The sequence below is a fragment of the Eubalaena glacialis genome, chromosome 8, assembly GCF_028564815.1.
Source record: "Eubalaena glacialis isolate mEubGla1 chromosome 8, mEubGla1.1.hap2.+ XY, whole genome shotgun sequence".
Classification (NCBI taxonomy): Eukaryota; Metazoa; Chordata; class Mammalia; order Artiodactyla; family Balaenidae; genus Eubalaena; species Eubalaena glacialis.
The window spans coordinates 1,431,603-1,458,228 of record NC_083723.1 but is presented as its reverse complement, the minus strand read 5'-3'; the positions used below and the strand labels follow the sequence as shown (position 1 = coordinate 1,458,228).

The 26,626-nt window shown below is 38.9% G+C and overlaps 1 long non-coding RNA gene across 1 annotated transcript; it reads right to left on the bottom strand.

The window, feature by feature from the left end:
* Nucleotides 1-23,278: 23,278 nt before the first annotated feature.
* On the bottom strand, nt 23,279-25,873 carry LOC133096702 (uncharacterized). The gene is made up of 3 exons (XR_009701804.1): nt 25,820-25,873; nt 25,659-25,713; nt 23,279-23,318 (listed from the first exon to the last, which is right to left on the bottom strand). It is a non-coding gene; the product is annotated as an uncharacterized LOC133096702 (long non-coding RNA).
* Between the last annotated feature and the right edge of the window lie 753 nt (nt 25,874-26,626).

The window sequence follows — 26,626 nt, the reverse complement described above, 5'->3', positions numbered from 1 at the left end:
ATTGACTTATGTAATGTCAATGAGTGCAAATATTTTGCCCTGAGGACCCCAGCTACTAAATTTGGGTGACAGAAAGATCACTGACTACATTTTTAGTTCAATTTAATTAATTAAACTAGACTCTGTTCATTGAAATGATGAATTGTTTTTTGAAATGTAGTTCATAAGCTCATGCCTAGAGTATATTTAATCAATTTTAAAATGAACTGCTGCTGTTTGGGTAGACCAAATGAATAAATCATTTTAAAATATAATTATACAGGGCTACCATATAAGTGGGAGGAATTGTGAGGTTACTAACCAGCAAATAGATGATAAATGCAATTAATTAGCTTTTATTCAACAAAGGATGCAGTTTAATTTCCATTAGATCAGGTAACACAATAGGCCAGTTTACTCTCCTTCACAGGTTTAATTGAGAATAAATTCATATTCGTGCATCATTTAGGAGAAGCTCTGAGATATGAATGAAAGCAAGGGTCTGAAAAAGTAACATCTTCCTCATCGGGATTTTTGGTAACTTTTTCCAAGTATAATTTGAGGTGGGTATCGCAGGGCTATGGTAGGTGTCCAATGATATTATGAGCACGTGAGTGTGTATGTGTGAAAATAGAAAGCATTATACAAATATAAACGCACAGTAGTAGCATGCGGCTGCAAACCTTCAATCTTGTTCATTTTTCCTACTGCCTCAATCTTATATTCATAATTGCTTATTGTTGGTTTCAATTTTTCTCAACATCTCCAGTTTTAATATGCTCCAAAATCTTTAGACCTCCCTATTTCTTCTATAAGTCTGAAGTCTGCAATCTTTGTAGCTTATATAATAAACTAAAATAGAAACACTGTAAATCCTCCATATGACAGAAAGAGATATGTTACATTCAAGTTTACGGCATTCAAAATATTTCTATTTTGAATTTACATTTGGTGAATTTCACTTTTTTAAGGTTTACAATTCTATGTTTTTAACAGCTTTATTAAGAGGTAATTGATAAAAATTGCACATATGCAATGTCTATAATTTGATGAGTTTGGACATAGGCAAATGCCTGGGGTACCAGCATCACAATCAAGATGACAGATGTGCAACACTTCCCAAAGTTTCCTTGTGTCCCATTATTTTTTGATTTGTTTGTTTCATGGTAAGAACACATAACAGGAGACAAGTGCACGACACTGTATTGTTAACTACAGGTTCTGTGTCAAGCGGCAGACCTCTAGGACGTACTCATCTAGCATAGCTGAGAATTTACCCTCGTTGAATCACAACACCTGGTTTTCCCCACTCCCCAAGCCCTGGCAACCACTACTGTATTCTCTGCTTCTATGAGTTTTACTAATTTAGATACCTTCTGTAAGTGGAATCATGCAGCATTTGTGCTTTTGTGACTGGCTTGTCTCACGGAGCATAATGTCCTCTTGGTTCATTCATGTTGTCACAAACGGCAGAATTTTCTTCTTTTTTTAAGGCTGAATAATATCCCATTACATGTATATACTACATTTTCTCTATCCATTAATCTCTTCATGGACACCGGTTGCTTCTGTATCTTGGTTATCGTGAATAATGCTGCAATGAACATGGGAGACCAGACATCTCCCATATGCCTTGGATTGTATAACCACCATCAACATCAGGATAGAGCGTGGTTTCATTTCCACAAGAATTCCCTTTGTTCCTCCCCTTCCTAGTCAAACCCACGCCTCACCTTTACCTCCTGGCAATTACATCTGCTTTTTCTCTCTGTACTTGTGCATTTCCCAAAATGTCATGTAAATGAAATCACACCTATGTAGCCTTTTGGGCCTGACTACTCTCACTAAAAATAGTGCAACTGATATTGACCACAAATTTCCAGGCATCAATAGAACATTACTTTTTATGTTTGAGTAGTATTTTATTGTATAGATTTATCAGACTTTATTCATTCATCTGTTGATGAATATCTGATTTATTTTTTGTTTGGGGCAGTTATGAGTAATGCTGCTATAGTCATTTTGTGCTTTTGTGTGGACAGAATTTCTTATTTTTCTAGTATAAATACTTGGGGAGGGAATTGCTAAGTCCAATAGTTAGTGTAAGTTTAACTTTATAAGCATCTGCACACCCCGTGTAAAATATGGGCTCACCATTTTGCATTCCCTTGAGCAATGAATGAGCTTTCCAGTTGATACAAACCCTCATCAGCACTTGGAAATGTCAAATTTTTTAAAATTTTATTATTTCTAATAGATGAGAAGTGGTACTTATTGTTTTAATTTGCATTTCCCAAATAATAATGACACTAAACATCTTTTTACATGATTATTCTCCAACTATGTATCTTCTTCGGTGAAGTGTCTTTTCAAATTTTTTACCCTTTTTTAGCTGGGTTGTTTGCCTACTTATCTGAATTTTGAGAGCTTTTTGTATATTCTAGACACAAATAATCTGTTGAATATGGGAACTGTATACCTCCTCCTGGTCTGTAGCTTGTCTTTTTATTTTCTTAGCAATGTTTTTTCACAGTGCAACGGTTTTATTTTTGATACATCCAAACAATCACAGGTTTTCTTCTATATTTCCTTTAAACCTTTATAGTTTCATATTTTACATTTCATTCTATGATCCAGTTTGATTTACTTATTTAAAAAGTTTGAAATATAGGTCGAGATTTATATTTTTCTTATAAAAAGATTTATTCTTCATGTTTCTTGGGATTTTCTATGTAGACAACTATGGCCTCTGTAACTAGAGGGAGTTTTATTTCTTCCTTTCCAGTCTTTAGGTCTTATATTTCTTTTCCTCAAAGTATTGCCCCAGCTTGGACTTCCTCTACCTTATTAAGTAATAGAGATGAGAAGTAAACATTTTTGCCTTCTTCCCACCATGAGAGGGAAAATATTAACTCTTTCATCACTGCTTAAGATTTTAGCTATGTGTTTTTGCTTGTTTGTTTTTATAGATGCCCTTTATCAAGATAAGGGAATCCCCTTCTATTCTTAGTTTTCTGAGAGTTTTTATTATGAATAAATGTTAAATTTTTTCTGAAATTTTTTTCATCTATTGAAATTATCATGTATTTTCTCATATGTAACATTTTATTGACTTTTCAAATGTTGAACCAATCTTCCACTCCCAGTATAAATTCAAATTTGTAGTGATGGGGTTTCTTCATTTTTTTTTTTTTAAGTATTTGTTTTTTATTTATTTATTTATGTCTGTGTTGGGTCTTCGTTTCTGTGCGAGGGCTTTCTCTAGTTGTGGCAAGCGGGGGCCACTCTTCATCGCGGTGCATGGGCCTCTCACTATGGCGGCCTCTCTTGCTGCGGAGCACAGGCTCCAGACGCACAGGCTCAGTAATTGTGGCTCACAGGCCCAGCTGCTCCGCGGCACGTGGGATCTTCCCAGACCAGGGCTCGAACCCGTGTCCCCTGCATTGGCAGGCAGATTCTCAACCACTGCGCCACCAGGGAAGCCCCGGGTTTCTTCATTTTATATATTGACTATTTGATTTGTTAATATATTGTTGAGAACTTTTGTGTCTAAATCTATAAAGAATATTTGTCTATAGTTCTCTTTTCATGCACTGCTTTTCTATGGTTTTGTCATCAAGATAACGCTAGCCTCATAAAATGAGTTGTGAGTTACTCCTACTTTCTGGAAGAGATTATATAGAATTTCTATTATTTTTTCCATTTATGTTTGGTAGACTTAACTGATGAAACCAGTTTGTCCTGGAGTTCTCTCTTTCAGAAGATTTTTAACTACAAATTCAATTTATTTGATAGATATAGTAGTATTTTTGTTATCTGTTTCTTCTTGAGTAAACTTTATGGTATTTATCTAATGAGTATTTTGTCCTTTTAATCTAAGTTGTCAAATTTTTGCATAGAATTATTGGTACTATTCACTTATTATCCTTTTGATATCTGTGAGTTCTATGGTAATATCCTCTCCTTAATTTCTGGTATTGGTAATTCATGTCATATATTTTATTCCATTATTGTTTGAAGTTTATCAATTTCACTGATTTTTCAAAAACAGACCTTTTGATTTTATTGATTTTCTCTGTTGGTTTTATTTTTTCAATTTTATTGATTTGTACTCTAATATTTATTTTTTTAATTTCTTTGCTTTATTTTGCTCTCTCTTTTTTCAAGTTTCTCAAGGTGAAAGGTAAGATTATGAATTTGAGACCTATGCTAGTTTATAAGTTTAATGTTATAAATTTCCTTCTAAGCATTGCTTTAGTTTTATCTCCCGAAAGTTCATGTTTTATTTTCATTTTGATTCAGTTCAAACTATTTTCTAATTTCCATTGAGACTTGTTTGACCCATGGATTATGTGGAAGTTTGCTGTTTAACTTCGAAATATTTGGAAGATTTTCTAGTTATCATTGTGTTACTGATATCTAGTTAATTTTCATTATGTCAAAGAATATATATTTTCACATTTCAATTATTTTAAATTTAAGGTTTTGTTTAAGACTGAGGATATGTCTACATAAATATTCCATGTGAACCTGAAACAGTCTGTCTTCTGCTGCTGTTGGGTAGAGCATTCTACAACTATCAATTTGGTTTAGTTGGTTCATGTTGTTTTTTAGGTCTTCTGCCGGCTTATTTTATCACTTAATGGGATATTTTCCATCTTTCCTTTCAATTTTACCAGTTTTTGTTGTATGTGGCATATGCTGTTATAAGCTCTGTTATGAGGTACATGTTTATGCAGGATTGTAGTCTTCTTGGTGAACTGACTCTTATCATGTTTAATGTCCCTTGTTATCACTGATGCTTTTTCTTCTTCTGAGGTCTGATTTGTCTGATATTAATATACCCATCACAGCCTTCTATTGATCACTGTTTCCATGGTTGATCTTTTCTTTTTCTCTCCTTTTACTTTTATTGTATCTTTGATCCCAGTTAGTATCCAGCTGCAAGTCTGACTCACCTTCTGTAGTTACATTGTGGGCTCAGTGTTTAAAGCCTGAGCAGAGACATTCAAATCTGCTCTGTATGAGCTCTTCCAGAACCCAGTCAGCTTCCTAGTTGTTGGTTTACCTCATAGTTCATTCCTCAATTTAACTTGGGTTGTTGTTTTAGGTCGATTCTATGCATCTGTAGCCCAGAATGTCATACACAGCTCGACAGAATCTCTTCCTGGAGATCCCTCCCCTCTATAATTTCCTCAATTCTCCAGCACTCAGTAGCCTCTTTTTCTTGTCTACTCATTGGAAACTATGGATTTGTTCATCCCCACACCCTCATCATCTTATCACACACTTCCTGAAACTGGGTCTACCTCTGGCTAAAGCAGCAGGAGGACAGAAAGAAGTAAAATGTAGCAAAAATCCTCCTTCACTGATCAGACAACAGAGGATGCTTTTCCCAGTCAATCTGGTCAGGAAGAAGGAGTTTTAGCTGTTTTAGCAACAAATGTTGCCATTGACTCCACAGAAAGGTATTTTGGGGATTGAGTCTTACTTAGTGGCTAGGCTAGGAAAAAACTAAAACAACACACAATAAACAAAGAAACAAAGCAGAGGATTCCCTCTCTCTCCATCCCTTAGGCAACCTGGTCCTCCAAACAGAAAGGGTTTATCTTGGAGATTTTCTGATCATGAGCATTGAACAGCCAGGGGTTTAAGCTGCCCTGAGTCTAAGCCAAGGGATTCAGGAGGAAAAACACAGAAACACCACACGTACACACACATACTCACCACATGCACCCACACACATACACACACACATCACACAACCACATGAAACATACTGCCCTCCAATCATTGTCTTAGGTTTCCAACCAAGACTTTTGGTTGCAATCAGCAGAAAAGATAATGTAAAATATTCTTATTCTATCCTTAGAAAAACCAAGCCACTCTCTGTGTCCTTGACCTTGTTGCTTTTAAGACTAAGTGTATGATGCCCTTTACAGTTTATTTGACACTTCCTCCTGAAAGGTTTGGTTTTGGGGAGATACCACCACCACCAGCACAACCATCCCCACCTTCAGCTTCATTGTACCCCACAGGAATTGGTAGAGAGCCACACAGCGAAGAGCAGGGGCATTTTAATAAGCCCCAGACCAAAGTTCTAACCCAGATTCAAAGGCCTCGTGCCCTGGAATGTCAGCCCACAGATGCCGCCCTTTCAATGCAATGAGAGTGGCCTGGAGAGGAGGGATCCCTCACTGTGGCAGGTAAGTTGGGTCAGGAGACTGGTGCTTTATCCCAGAGGGTTTGAGGTGAATAACTAACCCTCCTGAATCTAGGCCTCAAGAAGTGGTTTCTCTTTTGCTTTGTGTCTTGAATCTAATCTTCAGGCAACTGAAGCTTCTGTGGGGTCCTTCCTCACTCACTAGGGTTTTATAAAGGGCTGCTTTTTCAGTTGTTCATGACTTTCTATCAAATATTTCCTTCAGGCACCTAACAGGGAGGCAGAGGTCTCTAGAATAGTACCCCAGTTTCCTAACTCTGTTGCCTATCTTCCACTTAATCATATATCCTCTTTTAATGACTTCAGTGGTTGCTAAAATTAACTGCTATTTTCTGCACTCTTCCTCACCACGCTAACAGACCCTTAGTCATGTCGGAGCTTCTGCATTGTCCCTCAGCTGAGCAGAGCCCTCCTCTGCCCTGACAAGGAGTTGTAGTCTCTCTGTCCCACCAGGGACACCATCAGCAGACTTTAACTCAAGTCACAGCCCCACTGAACTTGACTTTGCCACGTAAGCTTTTTGAGTTGTCATGCTCACATCTGTATATGAAAAATAATATCCTCTGTGTCACTGATTTGGGTAGGTGCAATGAGGAAATGTATATAAAAGTACCTAACACCCATAGTTGGTACCAAATTAATCCTCAAAGGAAGATAATTGACCTTCTCTTCCTTAAAATCTACTTCTAGGTCAGGATTTTCCAGAGTGCTCTATAGAACACCCATCCTGTGAAATGGTGTTTTGGGGGGCTGGGGTAGGGGAGGAGCCAAGAATTCTAGGGTCAAAAATGTCAGGGTTCTGATAAGTACCTGCACTTAAACTTGACTCATGACTCATATTGACATACTGAGGTTTCTGAAGAGTCCTCAGGTAACAAGCGCAACCACTTTATTTATTCCTGGGAACCCCACGCCAATTCAGAGTTGAAACCTTTCTTCTCATTTGATTTCCCATAATTTCTGGTGAAAGTATGTCGCAGGTTTTCCCTCTTCAGTCACCACTGACAGTGCTGGGGTTCAGGCTTAGCACCCCTCCACTAACTCCCAGGGCACACGGCTCACATAAGCCGTCCCGAGCGACTCGCAGGAATATGTGTTTGCTTCTCCTCCACCAGCCTGTGCACAGGAGTCCTCCGGGGGCTCTACAACTGCTGCCTTTGAGCCAGTCTGCCTGCTCACCCTTCCTACCCACTGTTAATCTCCACTAATCTGCAAGGTGTTGTGATTAGCACAGTAATTATCATAGCGACAGGATGACAGCCCAAAAGCATGTGAGCTTTCAAGTGGTTTTTATGAAAATTTTGCCCAGAAAGATGATGAGAGGGATGAACGAGGAAAGGATTACTGGGCCTTCCCAAATGCCATCTGGCTCTGTTGAGTCATTCTGCAATTCTGGTTGATTCCCTCTGGTTAACGAGGTTGTTCCTTCCTTTCTATTCTGGATCTGTGGGTGTTCTTACCCTACTTCTAAATTAAGCAAATATTCATTGAGTCCTATGTAAGGGACTACAGAAGACAGAGAAAGAATAGCATTCATTTGTCCTTCCAAACTCAAATTTTAGCAGACATCACAGATTATAAATAGGCATAGTCAAAGGATGGTTTTGATGAAGGTCTTGTCAGGGCCACAAGGAAACAGCTAGGAGGGTGAGGGAAAGATAGACCTTACCACTTCCTGGAGGTTTGTGAACAAACTTCTTAGAAGGAGTGCGATGTGACTAAGATTGAAGGGAATTCTCTATTAGACTAATCACAGCAAGGGAATTTCCTGCTGGAGTTTCTCCAGCATATAGCACAACGCTTGGGCCCATTGCAGATTCCTATAAAGTTTTGGGTTCTGTTATAAAATGCCCAGAATCTTGAAGATTAAGTTTGCTAACACGGAGGGCAGGGCAGAGAGAAAATCCTAAATAAAAGTACAGATACTGCAGTGTTCCGAGTAGCTTCAGGGGTCAGGTAAGACAGACCACAGGAGAAAAGTTGTAGAAGCCCCACTTTGCACATTCAAACTCTATAAATATGGTTGAGATGTATAATCTCACTATACCTCTGTTTCCTCAATTAGAAGGTAGAGACAATAATATCAACTTGTGTAGTTGTTTGTAACCACAGTTCCCTGGATCCTGACCTCTGTGAAGATTATCCCAGGTGTGGACATTCCGTTGATGGAATGTGGACATTCCAAAGATGTGGACATTTGGAGCTGGGCATTCACACAGTTGATTCCAACTTTAGTCATCTGAAATGTAGTTGGGTTTTTTTGGTTGGTGGTGTTATGGTTTGTTTGTTTTCCTCATCTGTAAAAATGAAGATAATAGTATTTTCTTCATGGAGGATTCTTTTGCTAATTAAATCTGATGGTAAATGTCAGAGACTAGCAGGGAATGGAGTATTAGACCCTTAACAGATCTCATTCCTTTCTGGCAAGATTTTCTTCCATGGGTACCAGTTGGGGTGGCTGTTTCTTACTTTGCAGTGTGGCTTCCAGGGGAAGGGTAATGGGTTGTTTGAATTTGGATGGAAGTGAGTGAAAAGTCTTCAAAATCAATTTTGTTCCAATCCTTGTTCCCCAAAATATTCATTTTTACCAGTTACAAAACCTGGGGCAGTTTAATCCATTTTATGAGATTCTGTTTCCTCACCCTAGGAAGAAATATGTCGTACCGAACTGTTAAAATTAGCAGATGACTGTTAAGCAAAGCTCCACGGCACCTTCTAGCACCCAGAGCAGGGGCAGGAGAATCGCGTTCCTGCTCTGTCCCACACATTCCTCGAGGAATACTTTCCATCCGGGCATTGCCTGCCTGTGAACTTCAGTAAACTGAACTATATATATGCAGGTACAGCTTCTCCCTGAATGATTAACTGGGACAAAATGAATATCTCCTAATTAGTGTGAAAAAATAAATTGGAGCACTTGAAGAGGGCCTCTGAGGCAGAGCATCAGGACGACCAAATCTACTCCTGTGGACTCCATCCCGAGCGCCTGAGAAGCATCATCTCACCAGTGAGGAGAAATCACATCCTGTCCTTTTCTTTGATTTTCTAGAAGAGTTTCAAAATTACATTCTCACTTCACAGACAAGAATAATCTGAGACTATTTTTTAACATGAAAAAGATTATCTTAATTTAAAAAAGAGGGAAAGTATTCGATATATATATACCTCTGGTTAATTCATTCACGCAAGGTAGATGTGAACAAAGCTTTTCAGAGATGTGAAAGAATTTTTCTCATGAGAACCAAATATAGGAGAATTTTAAATAGAAAACTAGACCATGAGCTCCTAATTAGGGGATGTTAAGTAAGAGTTCCAGAACCTAGGACTAACCTATTCAAATTCTGCATCTGGGGAATGTGAAATTCAACCCAGTTAGGACAATGGTCAGAAGTGACACAGCAAGGCGGCAGCCCGAGGAAGATGGGACCGGCTGCTTTACTCTGCAGCCTCTGTGCCAACTTGGACACTTGTTAATTAAACAGACCTCTGGGCCCTCATGGCAGCCAGAGGCTCTGCAGAAAGAAGGCTGGTTATAAAATATGATTTTTTTTTAATTTATAAGAAACATCAAAGGAATTCCATTTTTCAACAGTCCAAATTTTATCAAAAATTGGCTATGCTTTTGCTTGCTCCTGGCAAGTTCACAGCGGTAAGGCAAATCCCCGAATGATGCCCTTCCACTTCTCACCTTTGATGGAGTTAATCCAATTCCTGTTCATCCCTTCTACCTGTGGCTCAATTCCTGCCATTCTGACTCCCCCTCGTATGGCAAGATCCCTCTCTAGGACCTTCCTGCCACCTCCTGTCTGTTCCAACTGTCACAGGAGAAACATTTTTTTACAGTTTCACATCTCATTCCATCCCTACTCAAAGGTCTCCTTTGTCCATATCTTCAGGATGAGTACAAGATGCTCTGCTAACACGATGCATCTTCAGCTCTTCAAGAGATACCCCAACTCACATTCTAGCCGTTCTCAAGACATTTCTAATTCAACACATCACCACCAAAAAATAATCATTTCTAAATATCCTTTTTCAAGTCCTTATGCCTCTCATTTGCCTGGGAAGCCGTATCCACCTTTACTCCCTGGCAAATTTCTACCTGTGATTGGAAACCGTCTGAGGTGCAGGAGTGCTCCTTCAGGTCCTGGTCTTGGCTCAGCATTCACACTGGACTGGAAGACCCCTGACCCCTTTCTAGAGCCTTCCGCAAAGCCAGGGGCTGACACTTCCTGGCAGGTGAGGGACATGCTGGTATTTAATGAAGGAAGGCAGGAGGGGTAGATGGATCTACATTCTGACATTAGCAGGGGAAAGCTGCAACACTGCAGACGATGCTCACATTAGAATAGCCTTTTTGCTCATTTTGGAAGAACCCTGGTTGTGTTGCATGAGTCTGATCTCTTCCACTGCAAGATTTTTCTAGAGATGCATCATTTTAAAAGTGGGTTATTTAAGGATGCATCATTTTATTTCATGCCAAAAATAAAACATGAAATGGTCACTGGTCTGAAATCTTTACACTTAACTTCCAAAATATCTCAGGAGAAGGGAGTTCTGGAGTTATCAAGACTTCCGGGTGTGTGTCTGTGTCTGTGTCTGTGTGTTTCATAACAAAATGTGCTAAAGACTTTCGATTGACACAGGCAAACAGTTCCCCTGAGATTTATTAACAAGCCCTTGTGGAATTGAGAGCTGCTCAGAATAAGTAAATGAACTGTGAGGAAATATTAAGTCAGTAAAAACCTCATTTACAGAACATATGCTTTATTCTAAATTCTGGTAAAATCTCATTTTTGCCAGAAAGCTTATGCTACTGTAAGAACAAATACAAACCTTAGAATAAATTTTTAAAATTTCCCTAGTGAAAAGAGGGTAGAGGTCCCCCCCTCACCCCCCCCCCTTCCTAGAGTACTTCCTTTAGAAAATGTAATTGCAAATCCTTTCTCTGTCCCTTTGAGATGCATGTAGACCTTTTTTTTTTAAAATTATTTATTTATTTATTTATTTATTTATTTATTTATGGCTGTGTTGGGTCTTTGTTTCCGCGCGAGGGCCTTCTCCAGTTGCAGCAAGTGGGGGCCACGCTTCATCGCGGTGCGCGGGCCTCTCACTACCGCAGCCTCCCCTGCCACGGAGCACAGGCTCCAGACACGCAGGCTCAGCAACTGTGGCTCACGGGCCCAGCCGCTCCGCGGCATGTGGGATCCTCCCAGACCAGGGCTCGAACCCGTGTCCCCTGCATTGGCAGGCAGAGTCCCAACCACTGTGCCACCAGGGAAGCCCACATGTAGACCTTTTTAAAAGCTAAATGGGCTTCTCTCCAGTTTTACAATCAAGAATGCTTTTCTTGAGGGCCCGGGAGCCATCTCTTTGGAATGGGTGCTGTATCTCTCCTTCTGCTGGGAGGATGAGAGTTTAACCTATGTTTAACTTGGTGCCAGGCTCCAAGTTGTAAAACTACCTGATGGTCATAGAGATAGAAGAAGTTCTAATTTTGCTCTGGATAAAGGCAATTAGTGAACACAGATGGCCATTTTAATTACCATGTTAATTTAGGATAAAGTATGTGTGACAATTTGTGCTACCATATTCTCCTGCTTGAGGACTAGTCTTCACAAGTATGCTAACTATTTCCTCCCTTCAAGAAGCTTTTGAAACTGCAGTGAAATTTCAGAATCCCACGATATCATTTAAGTGAAGGTAAATCTGTTACTTGTACTGTGATGAGGTGCTTTAACCAATGAGAAGATGGAAGATTAAGTGATCTAACACGATGGGTCGGATTGTCGAATCAAAGATCTTACCAAGGATTAAGCATTACTAACAATTTCAAGGATACAGTCAGAGATCAGGGACATCCTACATGGCTTCCTAAAGCCGACCTTCCCACCCTGGACACACACTGCCTGACTCAGGCTGAAATGAGGTCTCTAACAGAGATTTGTGGTCACCTCACACAGTGGTAAGAATTCACATTATGAAACAGCTCCATTTTGTAGACTCTGAGAGTTATTTATCTTGTATGACATTCTCTGAAGAGCCAGCCCTCAAAAATCATATTGTTGGTTTGTTTTCCATAAACAGTCCTAAACCAGAGATACCCAACTCTTAGCATTCCATAGATAAGGCTTCTCCTTTGATCAAATATCATTACTTTTATTTCCAAGGGGTCAAATTACCAAGTTATTTTTACAAGTTGATCAAACCAAGTCACCAACCTTCTTTTCTTTCCAGAAAAGAAGTATATAACAGATCAACAGCTTTAACTCCATCCTGCCCAGGTGGTAACCAGACTAGATGCATATCTGGGTTCTACCACCTGATGGCTGTCTGATCTGTTCTGTTTTCTCTGAATCATAGCTGTGGATATCAGCATTTAACTTTCTGGATTTTCATTAATGTTAGTTGTGATAACTACCACCAGAACCAGGATATCTACATCTTTGAATCGAGTCTCAGCATCTACCACCACCCACCCATAATAGAGACACGAAGTACAGGGGAGATTTTCAAAATTTCATCTCTCACCATCTGCATCGTAACACCTGGAGGATTTTGTGGGGTTTTTAAATATATGGGGCTCCATCCCAGAACTATTCAATCAGGATCTTTAGTGGTAGAACCACCAGGAAACTGCATTTTAAAATTTCCCAGTGTGATTTTTATACACACAAAATCTAGACCACCTGCCCTAAATGGGCATCAGAGTGGTGCACTCTGGTGAAAAAGAAACAGACAGTATGTAATACGTGTTCATCACAGTTCTCAGCACAGAATATACTCTGAATAAAGAATTTTGCTGATGAGAAGCCCCAGGAGTCATCCTTGTTCTGCTCGGTGTCATCAGTATCTTAGTTAAGAACTCATCCTGTGGAATCAGGAATCATCATCTCTTTAGGTAAAACTGGAGGTGACAGGGATAAAACAAAAGTAAAATATTTTGGTCCAAAGAAACCTTGCAACACTTTCCTAATAATCTGTTCTCAGCAGAAATTTATTGGTACATAGAAGCTGCATACATTTTGACGATGCTTTATCACCCGAAGCCGTGTGGACCAGAGCTAGAATGAACTAGCTGTCACATTTTGATGGAGCGTTTTTTAATCTCACAGGGCCTGGATGTGCAGATCCTGAAAGTTGGAGGACAGGACAAAAAAAAATCAGCAAATCACCCACTGCATTTCTCTATGTTTAGCTTTCAGGCTGCAGTAGACACGAGGAAAGAGGACCTGGTTATAAGTCTGAATCCAGGTCCTCTGGGCCTTGAACACGTATTTTTCCTTTTATCTTTCTGAAAGTTATACTTCACACGGTGCCTAAACACAAAATAAGGAAATACTCATGAAAACACCTAGCACAGCGCCCGACATGGTAGGCACTCCAGAAAAATAGTTTCCAGGTGCTATTTCAGGGTTAGTTACAGCAAAATAGCATACAATAATATTCTTTCATAATTTTCTTGGCCAAAATTCATTTTCACTTGCTTAGATCTTAAAATGTAGGAAGACTCGAGTGAGAGTGACTGTTAACGCTGGTTTTAAAACTGAGTTTTGATCACAACTGACTCTTTCATCCCTCTCCTCCTCCATTTATCACTGAGCTGTGCTGCTTTCTCATCTGACGTTTGGCTCTGTGACTGACCACGGCCTCATTCACACATCAGATGTGTCCTGAGCAGCCTCCATCCACCTACTCCCTTTGGGTCCCTCACTGCCCCACCACCCTGTGACCTTGATCTTGTTGTTTCAGGGGAATACTGGGCTCCTCCAGCCTTTGCTGCCACCTGAGTTCCTAGGTTTTTGTCTGACTGAGGATGTGTGTGTATATATATATATATATATGCACTTGATTTAATGGTATAACATTGTATATAGATGAATTAATCATTTGAAAGCTTTTCTGTGTACTTTAAAATCTCTGCTGATGCATATTTTATTTGTTTGTGAAGATGAATGCATCTTCAAACTTATTAATATTTTATTTAAGTACTTTTTAAAAACAACTCCATTTCTCCTTTGTTAAACTTTTAATTCTTAAACAGTTGATTCAGTCTTGATAAAGTGCCTCAGTGATCAGTGTTAAATGCTGCAACTAGTTTTTAAAAATTGTGCAAAAAACTATACAGAAGTACATTTATAGTTGTTTGCTTTTTGACAAAGATTCCAAAGTAATTCAATGGATAAAGGACAGCTTTTCAAAAACGAAGCCAGAAAAAATGGATATCCAGAAGTAAATTAGTAAGCTGACCTCTACCACACACAATGCACAAAAAATAACTCAAAGTGAATCATAAAAGTAAATATAAGAGCTAAAATTATAAAATTTTTAAAATAAAATATAAGAGAAAATCTCCGTGACTTTGGTTTGAGCAAAAAGTTCTTAGATCTGACACCAAATTCATGATACATAAAATAATAGATTGGTAAACTGAACTATATCAAAAATATATAATCTTGTGCTTCAAAAAACATCATTAAGAAGATTAAAGGTGACAATCAGTGATAGGAAGACTCTGGAACTGACCAAAAAAGATATCCCGCATCCAAAGACAAAGGAGAAGTCACAGTGAGATGGTAGGAGGAGCGCAATCACAATAAAATCAAATCCCATAACTGCTGGGTGGGTGACTCACAAACTGGAGAACACTTATACCACAGAAGTCCACCCACTGGAGTGAAGGTTCTGAGCCCCACGTCAGGCTTCCCAACCTGGGGGTTGGGAGGAGGAATTCCTAGAGAATCAGACTTTGAAGGCTAGTGGGATTTGACTGCAGGACTTCGACAGGACTGGGGGAAAGAGAGACTCCACTCTTGGAGGGCACACACAAAGTAGTGTGTGCATTGGAACCCAGGGGAAGGAGCAGTGACTCCATAGAGACTGAACCAGACCTACCTGCTAGTGTTGGAGGGTCTCCTGCAGAGGCGGGGTGTGGCTGTGGCTCACCGTGAGGACAAGGACACTGGCAGCAGAAGTTCTGGGAAGTACTCCTTGGCGTGAGCCCTCCCAGAGTCAGCCATTAGCCCCACCAAAGAGCCCAGGTAGGCTCCAGTGTTGGGTCACCTCAGGCCACACAACCAACAGGGAGGGAACACAGCCCCACCAATTAGCAGACAAGTAGATTAAAGTTTTACTGAGCTCTGCCCACCAAGGTAACAGCCAGCTCTACCCACCACCAGTCCCTCCCATCAGGAAACTTGCACAAGCCTCTTAGATAGCCTCAACCACCAGAGGGCAGACAGCAGAAAGAAGAACTACAATCCTGCTGCCTGTGGAACAAAAACCACATTCACAGAAAGATAGACAAGGTGAAAAGGCAGAGGGCTATGTACCAGATGAAGGAACAAGATAAAACCCCAGAAAGACAACTAAATGAAGTGGACATAGGCAACCTTCCAGAAAAATAATTCAGAATAATCATAGTGAGGATGATACAGGACCTTGGAAAAAGAATGGAGGAAAAGATTGAGAAGATGCAAGAAATGTTTAACAAAGAACTAGAAGAATTAAACAACAAACAAACAGAGGTGAACAATACAATAACTGAAATGAAAACTACACTAGAAGGAATCAATAGCAGAATAACTGAGGCAGAAGAAAGGATAAGTGACCTGGAAGACAGAATGGTGGAATTCACTGCTGCAGAACAGAATGAAGAAAAAAGAATGAAAAGAAATGAAGACAGCCTAAGAGACCTCTGGGACAACATTAAACACAACAACGTTCGCATTAGAGGGGTCCCAGAAGGAGAATAGAGAGAGAAAGGACCCGAGAAAATATTTTGAAGAGATTATAGTCGAAAACTTCCCTAACATAGAAAAAGAAACAATCACCCAAGTCCAGGAAGCACAGAGAGTCCCATACAGGATAAACCCAAGGAGAAACATGCCGAGACACACAGTAAACAAATTGGCAAAAATTAAAGGCAAAGAAAAATTATTGAAAGCAGCAACGGAAAAATGACAAATAACATACAAGTGAACTCCCATAAGGTTAACAGCTGATTTCTCAGCAGAAAATCTACAAGCCAGAAGGGAGTGGCATGATATATTTAAAGTGATGAAAGGGAAGAACCTACAACCAAGATTACTCTACTCAGCAAAGAACTCATTCAGATTCGATGGAGAAATCAAAAGCTTTACAGACAAGTAAAAGCTAAGAGAACTCAGCACCACCAAACCAGTTCTACAATAAATGTTAAAGGAACTTCTCTAAGTGGGAAACACAAGAGAAGAAAAGGACCTACAAAAACAAACCCAAAACAATTAAGAAAATGGTAATAGGAACATACATATCGATAATTACCTTAAACATGAATGGATTAAATGCTCCAACCAAAAGAAAAAGGCTCGCTGAATGGATACAAAAACAAGACCCATATACATGCTGTCTACAAGAGACCCACTTTAGGCCTAGGGACACATACAGACTGAAAGTGAGGGGATGGAAAAAGATACTCCATGCAAATGGAAATCGAAAGAAAGCTGGAGTAGCAATACTCATATCAGTTAAAATAGACTTTAAAATAAAGAATGTTACAAGAGACAAGGAATGACACTACATAATGATCAAGGGATCAATCCAAGAAGAAGATATAACAATTATAAATATATATGCACCCAACATAGGAGGACCTCAATACATAAGGCAACTGCTAACAGGTATAAAAGAGGAAATCGACAGTAACACAAAGATACTACAAAAAAAGAAAATTACAGACAAATATCACTCATGAATATAGATGCAAAATCCTCAACAAAATACTAACAAATAAAATCCAACAACACATTAAAAGGATCATACACCATGATCAAGTGGGATTTATCCCAGGGATGCAAGGATTCTTCAATATACGCAAATCAATCAATGTGATACACCATATTAACAAATTGATGAATAAAAACCATATGATCATCTCAATAGATGCAGAAAAAGCTTTTGACAAAATTCTACACCACTTATGATAAAAACTCTCCAGAAAGTGGGTTAGAGGGAACCTACCTCAACATAATAAAGGCTATATGCGACAAACCCACAGCAAACATCATTCTCAATGGTGAAAAACTGAAAGCATTTCCTCTAAGATCAGGAACAAGACAAGGATGTCCACTCTCACCACTATTCTTCAACATAGTTTTGGAAGTCCTAGCCATGGCAATCAGAGAAGAAAAAGAAATAAAAGGAATACAAATTGGAAAAGAAGAAGTAAAACTGCCACTGTTTTCAGATGACATGATACTATACATAGAAATCCTAAAGATGCCACCAGAAAACTACTAGAGCTAATCAATGAATTTGGTAAAGTAGCAGGATACAAAATTAATGCACAGAAATCTCTTGCATTCCTATACACTAATGATGAAAAATCTGAAAGAGAAATTAAGGAAACACTCCCATTTACCATTGCGACAAAAAGAATAAAATACCTAGGAATAAACCTACCTAGGGAGACAAAAGACCTGTATGCAGAAAACTATAAGACACTGATGAAAGAAATTAAGGATGATACCAACAGATGGGGAGATATACCATGCTCTTGGATTGGAAGAATCAATATTGTGAAAATGACTATACTACCCAAAGCAATCTACAGATTCAGTGCAATCCCTATCAAATTACCAATGGAATTTTTTATGGAACTAGAACAAAATATCTTAAAATTTGTATGGAGATACAAAAGACCCCGAATAGCCAAAGCAGTCTTGAGGGACAAAAACAGAGCTGGAGGAGTCAGACTTCCTGACTTCAGACTATACTACAAAGCTACAGTAATCAAGACAATATGGTACTGGCACAAAAACAGAAACATAGATGAATGGAACAAGATAGAAAGCCCAGAGATAAACCCACGCACCTATGGTCAACTGTTCTATGACAAAAGAGGCAAGGATATACAATGGAGAAAAGACAGTCTCTTCAATAAGTAGTGCTGGGAAAACTGGACAGCTACATGTAAAAGAATGAAATTAGAACACTCCCTAACACCATACACAGAAGTAAACTCCAAATGGATTACAGACCTAAATGTAAGACCGGACACTATAAAACTCTTAGAGGAAAACATAGGAAGAACACTCTTTGGCATAAATCACAGCAAGATCTTTTTTGATCCACCTCGTAATGTAAATAAAAACAAAATAAACAAATGGGACCTAACGAAACTTCAAAGCTTTTGCACAGCAGAGGAAACCATAAACAAGATGAAAAGACAACCCTCAGAATGGGAGAAAATATTTGCAAATGAATCAACAGACAAAGGATTAATCTCCAAAATATATAAACAGCTCATGCAGCTCAATTTTAAAAAAACAAACAACCCAATCCAAAAATGGGCAGAAGACCTAAATAGACATTTCTCCAAAGAAGACATACAGATGGCCAAGAAGCACATGAAAAGATGCTCAACATCACTAATTATTAGATAAATGCAAATCAAAACTACAATGAGGTATCACCTCACACCAGTTAGAATGGGCATCATCAGAAAATCTACAAAAAATAAATGCTGGAGAGGGTGTGGAGAAAATGGAACCCTCTTGCACTGTTGGTGGGAATGTAAATTGATACAGCCACTATGGAGAACAGTATGGAGGCTCCTTAAAAAACTAAAAATAGAATTACCATATGACCCAGCAATCCCATTATTGGACATATACCCAGAGAAAACCATAATTCAAAAAGACACATGCACCCCAGTGTTCATTGCAGCACTATTTGCAATAGCCAGGCCATGGTAGCATGCTAAATGCCCATCGACAGATGAATCGATAAAGAAGATATGGTACATATATACAATGGAATATTACTCAGCCATAAAAAGGAACGAAATTGGGTCATTTGTTGAGACGTGGATGGATTTAGAGGCTGTCATACTGAGTGAAGTAAGTCAGAAAGAGAAAAACAAATATCGTGTATTAATGCATATATGTGGAACCTAGAAAAATGGTACAGATGAACCAGTCTGCAGGGCAGAAATTGAGACACAGATGTAGAGAACAAATGTATGGACACCAAGGGGGGAAAGCGGCAGGGGACGTGGGGGTGGTGGTGTGATAAATTGGGTGATTGGGATTGACATGTATACACTGATGTATATAAAATGGATGACTAATAAGAACCTGCTGTATAAAAAAATAAATAAAATAAAATTCAAAACAATAAAAAAGTAAAAGATTAAAGGGAAGTCATAAGCTAGAAGGAAACACTTGCAAATCATGTATTTGATAGATTCTAAAGAACTCAACTTTTCAATTATAACTAAATAAAAATCTCAGTTTAAAATTGAGCATAAGTTTTAAAGCCATTTCATCAAAAAAGATATCTGAATGATAAATAAGAAAATAAAAAGATAGTTTCGTTAGTTGTTAGGAAAGTGCAAATTAAACCAAATGCCCACTAATCTGTAATAAAAAGACAGACAGTACCAAGTGTTGGTAAGGGTACAGAGAAACAAGAACCCATGTGCATTGCTGATAGGAATATAAAATGGTACAGCCATCTTCAGGGGCTCCCATAGAGCAGCGTTTTAGGGAATAAATCAATGCACAAATTTTAAAAATAAATGTTTTAATTATAAACCTAATGTTATTCAACAGAGGGATGTGATTCAAAAATCCTTACTGTGACCCTCAGATGCACAGAAAACATGCCTTAAGAATAGGCAACAGCCCTGTCCTACACTTGGCTTTTCTTGGTCTAATTTGAGGGTCCTATCAGTAACACGAGCAAACCCCCTTAAGAGACACTGGTGAGTGGTCTCTGAAGTCCATTAAATGAAGAGACTCAATGGGGGAATGGAAACATTTATGGATAGTTGTAAAGCTGTCACATGGATATTAACTTTTTTCTTTTCCACAAGGTCTGTGACAAAGACCATTGAAGGGAAGTGAAGGGCATATGGGTTTTAGTTCAGGTAGCACTTTACCTCAGAAAAGATGACCAAATATGGAACAGGATGATTTTGATTTCCAGTCACTGGAAGTGTTGAAAATGATCAAGGTGACAGGTTACAACTTGGCAAAGCACTGGCAAATTTTAAGCATTAAATGGAAGTGTTGACTTGGGTGACTGATAACATTTCTTTGGGTCAAGAGCCTCCCTGGTAAAGCAGGACTTTGTACCTAAATGCAAATCAATTGTTATTTAATGAAGCCATCAGAAATGTGACCTAGTAACAAACTGCAACTTACCTTAAAAAGTTAAACTTAAACTAAAGTAGATTTTATGGTGAGCCAACGATAAAAGTCACATTGTAAATGCCACTATGCAAAACTTGTAGGTGGTTTATAATTTAGCACAAGTCAGAGAAGAATTCTTCAGTACCTTGGGGAATTAACTCAGCTAAAATAAAAATGGATTTTAGTAAGGGAAAACGCAATCAGTTAAGCATAAGAAAGCCTGTTCTAATAAAAAATTAATAATAAGGAAACTAACAAACTGTATTTTGAAATTTCTTACCATGGAGATAAATAATAAGGAAAAATAGAAATACTGATACTGTACTAGGAACAAAATGAGGAAAGGATGACCCCAAAAGAGATGTCATGTACAGATTCCCCTAGAGGTGCTGAGTCTTGAGCAAGGGAGGGAACATGTAACTAAAATGACACTTATGTCAGATGTAAAGCAAAGTAAACGTGCCCAGAGACAGGGAGGTGGGGAAGAAGGGGAAACGCCTCCCTGTAAAGAGGACCGACTCCTAACACTGGGAGGGGCTCAAGTGTCAAATATCAAAACATACCAAGTCTTCCATTCAAACCTTTGCCATTTCTCAATATTGGAGGGAAGAAGAAAGAAAGGAAAGAATAAGAGTCATCTTTGTGTAAAGTGGGGGATGGTTGGGCTCCCTCAGGCTTTACTTAGGAGATAGTCCCAGAAAATGAACAGTTAAGGCTTTTGTAATTTTCATGTTCACAAGGATTTAACCAATGACTGTTGACAAGCTCAGGAGCATGACATCAGCTCAGGCCCCCACGCCCTTCCAGGCCCCAGGGGTGCGGTGGTGTCCCGTGTGCATGCACCTCCAAGGCTCCCTCATCGCAGGCCCTCAGCTATGCTCCCCGCAGCCTAAGTTAAATTCTGCAAGTATCTGCCCCAAACCCCTGCTGCTCATAGCTCCTTTCTGTGAGCCCTCAACACCTGCTGTTCTTATCTGTTGGGCATTCTCACCTCTGGGTCTGCTTGCAGTTATTCACTTACATCCACAATTTATTAACTCTGTTATAGTCACAGGCGTAAAGAATTTGGATGCAATTCCAGAATGTGCTCTTCTTTTTGAGATTTATTTCCAGGCACTTTGTGACCCTATAACTTTGAAAGGCCCCATGTGAAAGAAAGTTTATTATTAGAGCTACAACCGGCAGGGTGGCTTTCGTTACAGGCCTGGCAGCAAGCGGTACGATGAAAGATTTCTCTTTTTAGCTCAGTTAAAATTTAACAAGTGCAAATTCAAGCAAGCAGGGAGTTTGTGTTAACAAAATGTCATTCTATGAGTTTGTTTCTTCTGAGATAAAGTCAAGTTTCATAAAAAAAAATAAAGCATGCCAGATGTCTAATAGTTCTATCGTCCTTTTCTATAGTTTAAAATTTAGCTGTTAACTTCCTAAGGATCAGTATAAAAACGGTGGGATAGAATAATGACAATGAATTATTCATAATAAAAATCTGGGGCCTTAATTTTGCAGGTTATTTATAATTTCCTTTCTTCTTATGGAAACATCATCTTTAGAATTATAGAAGATGTGGGATGATTAAATTGAAAATCATCTGTTGTTGATACAATGACATGTACCTGTACTAAGCACTAAGTGACAGCAACAGTGGAATTCATTATCAGTATTCGGTTCCCATGAGGGTGGCCAGTTTTGCCAAAGGCATTATATGACCATTACATGTCAATCCTTTGAATGCTATTTTATCAATGCTAAGGAAATGAACCCTTTTCCTCTTACTGTGGAAATGCAGCTTTATTTTGTTCACACAATAGCAATTATGTCTAATAGTGAATCATCCAGATTTTTGCAAAATCAAATCCATCTGCTTTTATCAGAAAGTAAGTTATTGGCATAGGTATTTATGATTGAGTCAGGAAACCTAGACTTCAGTCCTGGCAATTAGCAAAATTCCTAACTGTACTAAACTCTTCTATCAAAGAGGGGAATAACTTTGCACTCAGATGATTTCATTAAGATGCTGAAGGAGAAAATGACATGCTCCTTGGTTCAGGCCTCTCAAGGAATCAAGGGGTCCCAAGATCACCACCAATCTCACAGACCTGCACCCAGAAGCGCATCTGAACCCGTGCAACTTCTTCAACACTTGTGCAGTAGGTTAATAAAACCTGAAATCCATAGATACCTTCCTAAGTTCTGTGAGTTCCCCATGAGTACTGTTTCATTTTGTGTTTCCATTTTGATGAGGATAATAAAAAAAGATCTTAAAGCGTTTAAAACCACCACACAATGCTGTACTGTTATATAATTACGTGCCTCACATTTACATGTGTTTGTGATCAAATTCACTACAAAACTTACTTTAATTTTAATGTACTAATAAGTAAAGAATGAAGGTAGATTTAACATGCAAATTGTGCATTCTTACCAAATTACTTTTTTGTATGCTGTTCAAATAACTGCCTCACATTTCTCAATTCAACACATTTTTTTGGAGTGGTTTCTCAGCATCAGCCACTCCTCTGTACCCAGAACTGAAAAAATAATGTTGAATGAGAAAACATACTCTTGGGGAATATACATCCTCTCAAGTCAGACAGAGAGGAAGTAAGTGAATCAATACATAAATAATGCCCTTCATTCATTGATCAGAAAGCTAAAAGATGGTGTTACCTGGTAAGAAGGGGATGGAACCGTTTGGTTGGAACCGTCTGGCCAGAAAGCTGTCTCTGATTTCTGAGTGATGGGAAGGAACCTGCAGTGTGAATGCCATTGGAAAGAGGATGCCAGGCTGGGAGCACCTCCAAGTATGAAGCCCTTACCTCGGAAACACGGAATTCCACATACAAAAAGCCCATATGGCTGGCGTGTCAGTGGCTGGCTTGTGGCTACTGTGGGATGAATTTGGAGCAGTAGCAAGGGGAGGCGTGTAGAGCTGTGTAAATCTGGGCGACAAGGTAGAATATTATGTCAAATGTGATGGGAAACATTTGGATGGTTTTATTATTTTTAAGGGTTTTTTTAAAAAGTTTATTGAGGTACAGTAAGCACATAAAATTGTAAGATATGAAAATATACATTGTGATCACTTAATATGTATAACTTATGAAAGGATTCCTCCTATCTAGCTATTTAAGACCTCCATCACCTCACATAATTATCTTTTTTCTTTTTAGTGAGAACATTTAACTTTGACTCTCCTAGAAAATTTTAATTCTAGAATACAGTGTTATAAGCATAATACATATAATACATTATTGTGTACGTTTTATTATTGTTTTGGCTTGACATCTTTGGGCCCATAAAGGTGGTTGGAACAATGCCGTAGAACCTGGGTTCAAATCCTGTCTCCAGCACTTAATTATGTGATCTGAGTCTGTAACCTTGGTTACAGAATCTTCAATAATCTCATGAAGAGATTTTCTAATTCAACACACATTTGTGAAAGACAGCTGTCTACCAGACATTGTGTGTGCTAGGGATTTCCTTACATCATACCAGTAACTCTTTCAGCCAGTTCCATGAGGTAAGCATTGTTATTCCTATTTCATTCACCTGGCAAATGGTGGGGCAGGGATTTATTTACACATCGATTGTATGAAATCCAACATCCTCCAAATTATAGAAATAAAATAATGAATTTAACCATACTCAAGCTGGGGAAGTAACTACTAAGTAAGGGATATGAGGCCAAAGAAAAAGGGCTAAAAAATGATGTTTTAAAACTATATGTTGTTGGCACCCTGGTGGCACAGTGGTTAAGAATATGTGCTCCCAATGCAGGGGCCCCGGGTTCAATCCCTGGTCAAGGAACTAGATCCCACATGCATGCCGCAACTAAGAGTCCGCATGACACAACTAAGGAGCCCGCCTGCCGCAACTAAGACTTGGTAAACCAAATAAATAAATAAATAAGTAGATAGATAAAGATATGTACATATAAAAAACTATATGTTGTTCATAAAACTGAAGATCCATAGTGTGAAATTAACTAGAAATCATCTTTTGTGATAAAGTGGAGCAGTCATTTTCTAATCACCCTAAATTGCAAAGGTGTTCAGCTCCTACAAACTAATCAAAACTATCAAGGAAAAAATGTATGAGTTCATGGTTTTGGTTAATTCTTCTCTTGGCTGTCTTCCCTGATGTCTTTAGATTCTTGCTCTGCTCATTTCTCTTCTCACTCATACATCTTTAAAAGATGCTTTCATAAGCAAAGAAGATAAAAACCAGTTATGAGACATGTCATTTAGCTTGAATGAGCTTTAGTCTGGACTGATTTAGGATGACATCGACCTGGAGTTTGAGATGATGCTCACATTCAACGACTAATTTAGAATCCTCATGCCTGGGGAGGTGTCTAGTCTCCCCTGTAAATAAGAATCAATGAAATGAAGTAAAATAAAATGAAATTGGAGTATGGACTATCACTTTGTTGAGAACACAGTTGATTCTACTTCCACTTTTAGATTAGTTAATACATCATCTTTCCAAAAGAAATAAAAGCATGTTAACAACTCCGTAAGAAGAGGTCCTGATAAAATCAATCTGCGTTTACAAAACACACATGAAAGTCAGTGAGGACAACTCTTGACACAACGTGAAAGGGGAATCGAACGATGTTTCCAGGATGATTTCTAAGGTCCCGTTAACAATCACGCCAAGACCCAAAATCATCTTGAATGGAGTTTAGCTACTGCATTAAAAGAGAGATCTCCAATCTTTTGGAAGTTAATCTAAGTCTGCTTCAAGTTTAAAGACAATTAAAAGGGGAAAATCCTTTGTGAGTTCTGAAAACTTCAAACAAATGCTACCGTTGGTCGTCAGGCATCTCTTGCATTAAATAAACTAAGTTAGAATGTATGTACTTGGGCCCATGATCACAGCCAACTTCATCTCTCAGTTGGGTCACACGAACAAGGCTACATCAGCTGACTTCAGCCTCTAAAAATAAGTCTTATGCTTAGGCTAAAAATAGTTAATTCACAGGCAGTGCAAATGATCCTGGATCCTGAAATTTGTTTTGACATTTCCCTATTCTGAGTTGAATGACTGTGCAGTAATTTTTGTGTTGGGACGGAGGGGGAGAATGTACAAGAAAATTATTCATATTTAATGAAACTGTCATGCAAATGAATCTAGCATCATTCAAAAAATGCAAAAATACATTTTCTATATTTTGAATAAACCCTCAAAACATGATAGGAAAATCCACAAAGGTAACGACTGGGCTTTTCTGTAGGGGTTTATTCTTCAGAGTAAGCATCTGCCAATTTAGCACTCACCTGCCTCCATGTCCAGTGTTGCTGAACAGAGAAAGCATCTGATGATTCTGGCTTGCTGAGGAGAAACACAAAATAAGCTGGAGTTTAGGAACCATTTGTATGTTTAATGGCCTCCATGAAAAGTGCTCTCTGGAGGCCCAAGCCCGGCCAGCAGATGTTACCTGCAAATGAGGCTTTTCCCTTCAGACACCAACACACTGTCGCTGAGTTTGCTGCCCACTCTAGACCCTGAGTTGTTGACTGGGTGATATGACTGGGTTCAAGTGCAGAGGTTTGAATTTAGGGGAAAAAATGCTGTGCTTGGACTTAAAACACGCAGGGGCCTTTTAGTGATGTAAGTGAAAAGAATTGCTCAATGACTCACACCCACTTAGCTCTGTGTAAATTCTCTTAGGGCAGTTTGCTGCCACGGGTCATGCAATCTGGCCCATGTGGCTGCTCCAGCATCTGCAAAAGCCTCGGGGCAGCTTTCTGGGACACGTTCTCTGTCCTGGGAGGTTCTGCCCTTTCCATCCTCTCCCTGGGCCCCTTGGACGTGGGTGTCGGAGGGCACACAGCTTTGCAACCCAGTCAATACAGTCAAAAACATTTTTATTCTAGTGCTAGGCTTGTTCTTTTTTGCTTTTGCTCTTGTTTTGCTTTGCTTTCTACACAGTTCCCTTAGATAATCCTGCCCTGTCATCTGTTGTAAGAATCATCATTATTTTATGTACCACTAAGAAAATGAAAAAAAAAAAGCCAATTATACACTGACGTCTGTTCCTTATTTGATAGATGCTAAAATGTGGGGAAATAAAAGTGTATTAGAATTGGGGGAATTCAGTATTTTCCAGACAATTCTGTGTCAATAACCATACTTCACATTCTTTTTGAGATACTTCTCAAATTTGCTGTCTTTCTTTGATTTCTTGCTGCCAGATTTTCCCTCTGAACTTACAGGCTGCACTGGAGTGGCCTGGAGCAAGACA